This window comes from Octodon degus, unplaced genomic scaffold (assembly GCF_000260255.1).
Source record: "Octodon degus isolate 3935 unplaced genomic scaffold, OctDeg1.0 scaffold00114, whole genome shotgun sequence".
Classification (NCBI taxonomy): domain Eukaryota; kingdom Metazoa; phylum Chordata; class Mammalia; order Rodentia; family Octodontidae; genus Octodon; species Octodon degus.
This window is the reverse complement of record NW_004524690.1, coordinates 3225141-3234935: the sequence shown is the minus strand read 5'-3', so window position 1 is coordinate 3234935 and position 9795 is coordinate 3225141. Positions and strand designations below refer to the sequence as shown.

Here is a 9795-nt window from a genome sequence, read left to right as displayed (position 1 = left end):
ATGCCCAGTCTCAATCACTATCTCAGGGACAGGGTTGGCAAGGCACATAGGGGATCGAACCCCAGCTGCTGCACTCTGCCTAAGTGGGTGCTTTAGTCCACTGAGCTATTTGGCTGCCCTATTTGTTTTTTATGAGTTAAATGAATTCTTTATTATACTTATAAGTCCCTTACCAAATGATATGTGCAGTTTCTTTTATTCTTTGGTTTGTCTTTTCACTCTCTAGTGCTGTTTGTTTGTTTATGTATTTAGGTACTGGGAATCGAACTCAGGACCTTGCAATTTCCAGGCAGGCATTTATGCCACTGAGCTATCTCCCCAGTACTCTAGCATTTTTAAAAACAAACTAGTTCTCTTTGAAGTCCAGTTTATTTTTTCTTCTGTTGAATGTGTATTTGGTATCATGTCTAAATTGTCATAGAAGAATTGAACTCATAAAGATTTACTTTTAAGGTTTTCTAATTTCATGAGTTTTGTAGTTTAACCTCCTATGTTCAGATATTTGGTCCATTTTACACTAATTTTCATATTTCCCAAATTAACAATCATGCTTCATTCTGTAGCATGTAGCTATCTATTGTGCCAGCACTATTTGTTGGAATGACCAGTCCTTTCCTATCTTGGTATCTTTCTCAAAAACATCAACTGACCATTCAGTTGAAGGAATAGGAGTACATTTCATTACCAATAGCAGTTAATTTCCTAGTAGGCTAAATTCTGTTCCCTTGATCTGTGTATCTGTCTTTATGATAATACTGTGCTATCTTCACTACTTTGTCTCTTTGGAATAGTTTTAGTTTAGGAAATTTCTATTTTGGAAATGCAAAATTATGTACCTCTTTTACATTATTAAACTAACTATCAACTTATATTTAGTTTTCAGATCAAACTCACATCTAACAATAGAGAGAATGCATGGAAATATTGTTTCTAAATTAGATTCATAGGATTTAGCTTTTTAAGAAAAATGTTTACTTTTTTACCTGCTAAAATTTAATTTGGACATTTCAGTCTTGCTTGTATTTCTCACTAACTCAAGAAAATTCTCCAAGGTAAACCATTGAAGTGGGAGAGTGGAGAGGTTTACAGTTGGAACCCACATCTAAATATATCTATGTGTCAGGGATTAGGAGGCGGTTTGATTTGAAGCTTAATGAAAGGGTAGCACAGTGACTTGGCAGCTTGCTTATCTGTCGAGCACTCCACCCGGTGAAACCCGTTCCTCCTCCTTGGCGTGATTGACAGTGGAAGACCTAGGTCAGGCTGAGCCCCATAGCCCATGATTGTGTGTCCTGTTCTGATCTTTCAGCTTTGTCTTTTAAAATAATGAAATAATCATATAGGTGAATTCAGTGGAAACCACAAAGCAGCCTTTTCACTCGATAACAGGGAGGAAAATAATAAGTGCACCTTAAGATAAAATAAATAATCTGCTTGACACACAACAGAAGAAAGCAACACAGTCTGAGAGGATAGTGTGGCCACAAGAGCCTCAGGAGATGGGAATCTACAAGGCTCCTGTGCCCAGGTTTTATACTGAAAATCAGAAGTTGTGCTTCAGTGTACCAAAGTAATTGAAAGGTTCTAAACCTTGGTCATCAGCCAGGATACTCTCTTAGTGGGTGAACTGATGCATTCATTCATTCATTCATTCATTCCCTCTCACACTGCACCTGTTCTGCAGCATTGTATCAGTAAATTCTATACATTCTATAAATGTCCAGCATAGGACGTACTTACTAAAGGATTGGAAGAGAACCAGAGAGGAAATGGGGATGGAGGAAGCCCAGCTGACGTAGTACAGAACCACAGATAGGACTGGGGCAGCCGTCCCAGAGCCCTCACCATCTCTGCACGTCGCCTCCCCTCCACAGTAGGATGATGGCTCACACCTCGGGCTTGGGTCTCCACGGCATTCAGGTCACACTAAGTGCACTGCATCAGAATATCCTTTTGGGAAGATACTTTCAGAACTGGATCGCAGCTCATCTTGCCACAAAGGATAAAGGCTCTTTTCAAATAAGTTATTTATCTCATCTCAAGTTTAGATAATTGGGTGCTAATACTGCTGCAATAGCACATAACTTTATCCTTAACTGAGAAAAACATGGCAAAAGCAAATGTAGTGATTTGTGTTTGATGAACTGCCGACTTAGCTGTTAGAGACCATATTTATTCACTGGTATTTGTAGTTGTTCCCATTTAGTAACTAAGCCTGTGCAATTTGCTTTGTTTGCAAAGTAATGTAAAGCTCAGTGTTTGGCATAAATATACCAATGTTTTTATGTTATACTGGGCAAGTATCTGTGACAGCCTATGTCGTCTGCCCCTTTCTCTAACTTTCTTTTTGATTATAGGCCAAGAAAGAAGAGAGACTCTCACCATAACAACATTGCAAAGAGATACATTGCCAGAGCTTGGAATACTTCTTAGGCAAACATCTCTCCAAGGTAAATAACGCAATTGTACCAGTCTGGGGCACAACGTTAAAATTTTCAGACGGCAGTGGTATAGCACAAGGGCTTGATTGTTTAGTCTAATACAGACCTGGGGTAAGGAGAGGGAGAAGAAAATAAGGCAGAGCTGTTGGAGTGGCCGGCAGCCCCTGCTAAATGTGTTACCAGGAGAATGCCTTCAGCATCTGGGAGCTTGCTGAGCTGTCCTGCAAATGTGTGGGACAAGGAAGAGAAAGGGGCGCAGCGCTTTCTTTTTTTCTGGTTATAGGCATTCGTGGAAACAGAAGCCAGTGTGGTTGGGCTATAAAAATATTGCTTTTGTGAGGAATGAGTTAGGTAATTCCTTTTGAAGGGTAAATAAAATATATGCTGTATTCTTGTCACAAGGGGGGAAAAGATGAATCATCGTATCTTGCAGCAGCTAAGACTTACAGAGAAGAGTGATTTTAAGGAGAGCCCTGTTCTTCTATGAAAATAAGCTTCTCATTGGCTCATGAGAAATACATTATGCAGTTCTTGTTTTGGAAAATCAGATCCTTAGTATTTCTTGTGGAATGAGGACGGGTGAGACAGACAGACTGACCCTGATACCAAAGACAAATCTCTCAGCATCATGTCATATGTTTCAGAGGAGTGGCTCAAGGTTCTTCCTTTATGAATCATGAGTTTAGTGGGAATCAAGGCTTGAAACAGAAGCAGCTGAGTTGATAGACAGCTTTTGCGATCATGAATTAGCTGCCAATATTTTAACATAAACTGAAGTTCCTCTGTTGATGCTCAGTTTGTTGTGATAAGCTGCTTTTCTAGGCCCTGAAATTTTTATCTGATGTATCGTCTCCTTCTTTCCTTATAAAGATAGTGTGTGCCTACATACACAGACATGAAAAATATGCGATCCAGTTTACAAGAAAATATACTTTCTCTCCTTGGAAGTTAATACATGGTTGACATTAGCCATTCGTGTGCTAGAAGGCAGTTTGAGATTGGCAGTGGGAGAGTCAGGTTTTCTTCCTCAGCCCTCGTTTTTCTCCTCTGAGAGGTTTAGGGTGGGGGAAATGTAGGCTGTACATTAGAAGAGAATTTTGTGATACTATTCATTCTCTGTTCTGACAGAGAGGACATTGTTTGCTCACTGTAATAGGCCTAGCGGGAATCTGTGCTGTGCATACAGAGTGGGAAAATAGCCCAGCAGTGGGAAATCTCAAAATTCTAAAGAAGGGATCAGCTTAGGAGGTTTTTGTTTTTAAATATATTTTAATGGTGTCCCATTATTGAGATGCAAGTCACAACTTGGGGAAATAGTTTTCTTGCCAGTGATTTCTTTCTCCTCGTTGTAGTACAGATGCACTATGAAAACAAGGCCTTAAGGGAGGAATATGCCCAGCTAAACCCTGTGCTATTAAGAATTACAGACACAGAAATTCAGAAATGCTTTATGAAGTACCAGACCTGCTTTATTTTGCTCCCTGGGTAGTCACTCTGCTGTTGGTGTAAATGGATACTAACCAGTGCCCGTCACTGGAGTCACAGAAGCAAGTGTGCACTGCCCAAGATGACAGACACACTTAAAGATACACGCTGATGCAAGAGGCGCACTCATGGGACACTGTGAGAGGGCCCTGTGCCCACCAAGCCCAGAACTCTGAAAACAGTAACCAAACTGCAGAAGCCGAGGTTAAGGGCACTGTGCAGCCCTCTGGCCAAGCCTGATGCTGCTGCTGCTGCTGCTGCTGCTTGCGGTTGTGTGTCCCCACGTCTGTCTGAGGAACTTGGGAAGCTCACGGCACAGTGTGGTCTCTGAGAGCCCCAGGACTCTGTGTGTGTGTGTGGTGTGTGGTGTGTGTGTGTGTGTGTGTGTGTGTGTGTGTGTGTGGTCTGTGTGTCTGAGTCCTTCACACTTCTTGATTAGCCGACAACATGGTCAAATGAAGTACAATATGTATTAACTGGAAAGACTTGCTTAATTAAAATTGCAGTCTCAATTTTTACATCTTGTCTCATTTTATAATTGAATACAAAAATTATTGTAGGTTGCTTTTCATCTGAAATTCAGGATATCCAAAACATTAGTTAATAAACACAACTTCTGTCTCTCTTGGTGTTGTGGCATATTGAAAATAACTTGAAACTTACATAATTAGCCCTCAAACTATCATGTCATTTCCAGATTGTCTACAAACATGCATTTCATTTTAAAATGAACTAAAGTAAATTAAATAGCACATCTTAAATAAGTCAAAATATGAGTAAAGTTTGTATGTAAATGAACATGATAATATATTTAATAATAATTTACTCCTGGGGCTGGAAACAGCTCAGTGGCATAAGTGCCTGCCTGGAAAGTGCAAGGTCCAGAGTTCTATCCCTGGTACCACAAACACACACACATAAAAAAATTACCCCAAATCAAATAGTTTTACTTAAGTCATTTCTTATATATTTCAAAGTCTTACCCAGGAGATACTTTAATTACTTTAACCTATGGAGACCTGCAGAAATTTAACTCTGCAAGTCAAAACAGAAGACACCTTTGAGGCAGCCAAGAAAAGACGTTGCCACATTTGTATTCAGCGGAAAGGGAATCTTGCTATTCAGGAATACCTGGCTCTAAATCTGAGCCCTCGTGAGTTGCAGAAGGGAACTCGAAAGCAGCAGGACTGTCAGCTGTTTGGAAGATGTCTTGAAGCCATTCTCTTCCTGCCTGGCTATGTCCCTGTCACAGATCTCTTGTAGTTTCCCCCAGTGACACCCTCTTCAAAGGACTGCTAGCCCTAAACATCTTACACAGATCTCTACGCTGCTGGTGCTGCCTCTACTTTTTGCCAGGTATATACATACCTGGAGATAGATCTATACTGTTTTAAAGTGTCAGCCATATCAATGACATTTTCTCATGTATTGTTCTTTTGATAACAAAAGCAGACTTCTTTCTTAAGAAGGCCTATTCTTCTTAGCCTGTTAAAATTTCTTAGAGTTTACTTTTAATTTCCTCTCACTTTTGGCTACTGGGATATTATTTATATTGTCCTGTTTGGTGAGTTAATCATTCTCAAATTCTGATTTTATTACTCATTTATTACAGCAAGTAATTTGACATCTTTTACATCTATTATTACATTTAAATGCAGTTAATTAAATTAAAAATGAGTTAGATCAGCATCAGCATTTCCCAACAATATTGATGCTGCGTGGCTGTTTTGTTAATTTAAAAACCTGTCTTCAGAGTATCTACTGTTCTGCAAAACTTCAGTAGATGTCTAAAGAAGCATTTCAGTGAGAATGATCTAAACAAAAAGAAACTGTACACAGAAAATACTGTTCATGTTTCGTTAATTGAAGTTAGGTATACCATTGCTCTGAATTGTAACTAGCTTTCACTTTCAAACTTTGGGAGAACAAGTCATTTGTACTAGAAAAGTAGATGCTGAAGAGCTGTGTTCAGCAATTGGACAACATTTTTAGCATTTGAATCTCTCTATTTATAGTACAGCATCAGGCAGAGTAAAATGTTTGGCATTTCTATAAGAGATACAAACGCTTTAACATTCTCTGTTGTGATCTAACAATTCATTTCAGAGTAAGATGAATCAGTCTTGTTTGGAAAATGTTTTACATAAATATTGGCAAGAAAGCAATCACTGAATCTCTATGAGTTTTTAAAAACACAAACTTCCCTAAAGTAAATGATGGCAAATTGCACGATATTACTGTGGTCTTATGTGAGCTGCTTGTTATTACCTTAAATTTTTACACTACTCTGCCCTATCCCATGTTCTTTTAGATTCTGATAGTCTGTATTGAAATCTCCTTTCAATTGTCACATTCTTTTTGCTAAACTTTCTCTTATCTACAGTGTGTTTCTCATAATTAAAATTCCAGATTACCTCATTAACATATGCCCCTTTCTTTGATATTAGAGAATATGAGAATAGCAATTTGTAAGATTTTGCTCTTAATTAGCTGAAAAATCTCTCTTTCTTTCTCTCTCTCCCCCTCTCCCCCTCTCCCTCCCTCCCCCTCCCCCTCTCCCTCTCTCTCTCTCTCTCTCTCTCTCTCTGTCTCTCTCTCTCCCTCTCTCCGTAAAAATAGAACAAACTAAATGTAATACAGGATCCTGGAACAAAAGAAGGACATTAGGTACAAACTAAGGAAATTTGAATTAGGTATGGACTAGAGAAAGGAATGATGTATGTGTATTAGTTCACTAATTATAACATGCTTCTATAAGCTCTCAATAATAGATAGAAAACAATATAGGAAATACATTTATAAATATTGTATTAAATGGCTATCAATGACTTCAACATGTTTTGTAGTAACAGTGTAGTAGAATGTGACGATTTCTCATTGTCAAATCCTCTATGGGACATACCCACCTATAACAGAGGTTGGTAAAACATCAGCGTTTGATGGAAGCTGGAAAGCATATCCAGCTCTGCCCCCTGGTTTTGTAGGGCTGGAGCAGGCTTCTCCCTTTTCTTCCATATGCCTCAGAGAAAGGAGAAGATGCAGACACCACATCCTGGGCTAGATGCAGATTCCCAGCCATTCAGTGCCAGGGGCATTGAGTTACCTGGGCAACCTCTCTGGATCTCATGTCCCCTGTGTATGACATCAACAGGGCAAACTAGATTTTTCTCCAGTGGAGCCTCTGCCTTAGAAAAGTGTGACTCTGATTCGTTGCACATCTATTTGTGATTGCAGCTACAGAAGTTATTGGTAATGAATTTTGGCATTAAAGCAATTTTGTATTATTATATCTTTTATAAAAAGATTATCATTGTTTCAAAACTTCTGAATGCACCAAAAACTAATTAAACAATTATTAAAAATAATTCCCATGTAAGAATTGCTATATAAGAATCATTTATGTACTAGGAAGATGAAACTACTGTTTGAAAGACCCATGTTGAATCTGAATTCAAAAATCATACTAGAATACTAAATTGTACCTTAATTTATGGTTGTATTTTTGTGCATGTGATAGTGTATATTTTTAGAGAAATTTTAGACTAATGTACTTTTAGATTATATATACAAGTAAAATTTAGCTTTGATGTATTATTGAATACAAGTTATAAATATGTTTTTAATTTAGATCAAAATTTTGTTTTGGTTTTTTTATTAATTTTATTTTTTATTAATTTTATTGAGAAATAGCAGTGAGACAGTTTGAAAACCAATCAGTGGGACAGTTTCAATAATTAATACATTGCATATTCTTGTCTTCATAGTGGTTATTTGTAGTACAAGATGCAGACATGACATTCTGTCCATGCATTATTAGTACAAATCTTTCTTCTCATTGAATTAAGAGGAAGTAGCTGTATATCTATCCTATTTTTGTACATACAGATACAAAATGGTCCTTCATTTGTATACCCTTTTTTTTGTTTAGTTTTGTCAGAGATGGGTATTCCATTGTCATTTAAATATTATAGGTGTGTGAATTCAGCAAAATAGTCCAATATAGTCTAGTAGTCCATAATAGTAGTAGGTTATCCATTGGACTGGCAATGTCAGAAGTTGTTGACTTGAGTCTTTTACAGCTAAGCATATTACTATAGCTTTACTTTTAATACCTCGTTTTCATACTTTTCTGCTGGATGGTTAAAACCAAGATAAAGCAAGACCTATATAACAAGTAATGTAATTTTGTATCTGACAAGGTCAGTCAAATCCCCTCAGGATTTACCCTGAAACGCTATACCGCAGTTTGTAGAACCTTTGTCAGTTAGACCAAAATTTTGAATACCTAATTATATTTAAGGCTTTAATGACATGTAAACCCCTCCCCAGTGGTTCATAATCTGCTTGTCAAGTTAGTCAGCAGGAAGTTGCTCTTTGACCATGATTGCTTGATTCTTTTTTGAGTCAGTCATTGTCTGCTATAAAAGATCATGCTGTAGCTATACTGTTTCAGTTCTGGGTTGTGATTATAGGCATACTTAAGAGGTGTTTATTTCAGATGGCCTCTAAAGTTAGATCCAGTAATAACCATTTAACTGGTGGGAGCACTCTGGGGAAAGGTTGGGTAGAGGTTCTCAACTTTGACTTCTCAGGAAAATCACCCTAGGGCTTTTTTAAAGTCCTCCTGTGCAGGCTGTACCCGAAACTCATTAAACCCATCTCTGGAGGCATTTTTTAAAGCTCCCCAGATGCTTCTGATGTGCAGCTCAAGCTGAGAATTCCCAGCCTTGAGAAAGCGGGCGAGCGCCTCAGACCTGATCTCCCACAGCAGAACCTGCTGCTCTTGTTAGCGGGATTGCTGGAGAGCTGGGAGCCTGTCCAAGGAGGATATTTTCAAAACAAAATCAGCAGCTCACCAATATCTGAAGGAACAACTGCATGTCCTTCGCACTCAGTCTCCATCCTACAAATACCAGGAGAGCTTGTCCTGATTTTGAACGCATTTAGGAAAAATGCCCCGCGTGTGTCAGTGTCTGCTGCTTGCTGTGGCGCTTCTTGTTTGGCATCGCAGTTCACACGCCAAGACCAATGGCAGCTACCATCTATGGAGCGCACCTGCTAAGTATCTGCTCCTGTGTGGAGAACTGCTCTGACTCACAGCCAGGAAAGACACAAGTGATTCATTTCGAAATAAAAAGTCAGGGTTCTCTTTTGTCAGAAAAATCTTATCTTTGTGTAATTGAATACTTAGCCATTCAGTCATCCATTCAGTGACATTTATTGAATACGTGGGCCCTTCCAAAAATAAGTTTTAAAATACCGTAAGAGTACAAAGGAGCTCTTTTCAAAAAGCACAAAAGATGTCCCTTGTCTGTGCCTTCAGCACAGCCCAGTGGCATTTGGTGCCCATTTACTCTGCTGGGTAGGTTACCCAGGCAATGCCCAGCTGCACTCTGCATGTGACAGGGGTCAGCTGCGGTCCGGCTTCACTGATCCTGACTGGGCTCCACGCACAGATCTGGGGGCTTGAGCTGGGATAGTCTGGCTGGGCTCTGGTCCTTGTGGTGTCTCACCCCTCATCAGGGGCAACCTAGGCTCATGGGTGTAGGGGTTCCTGAGTAGTGAATGGAAGTGTGCAAGGTGGCTCAGGCCTCCACCCAGAACTGGTATGTCCTCACTCAGGCCACATCTCTTGTCCAGAGCATGGCACAAAGCTGGTCTAGGTTTAGAGACTGGTGAAGTACATGTCATTTCATGATAGAAGGTACTAAAAATTCACTTTCCAAAACCAAGGATCAAGAAAGGAGTGAGCCATTGTAGTTATTTTTAGCCACAGGTTAAAATTATATATATTTCTGTCTTAGGAAATTAAAGGAGAGTCCCAGAAAGTGGTTACTTTTTTAAAAATTCATTTACTTAATTTTTAAAA

At 39.0% G+C, this 9795-nt stretch overlaps 1 protein-coding gene across 2 annotated transcripts in view; it reads left to right on the top strand.

Moving 5' to 3' along the window:
* Positions 1–9795, top strand: part of Pag1 (phosphoprotein membrane anchor with glycosphingolipid microdomains 1) — a 97673-nt gene that overhangs the window by 41097 nt on the left and 46781 nt on the right. Inside the window, exon 2 of one of the 2 annotated variants that reach the window (XM_023699659.1) lies at positions 2358–2450. The exons of the other annotated variant lie outside the window; for it this stretch is intronic. The gene's annotated coding sequence lies outside the window, so the exon portion shown is untranslated. The remainder of the gene's footprint in view (positions 1–2357; positions 2451–9795) is intronic. 2 annotated transcript variants of the gene reach the window in all.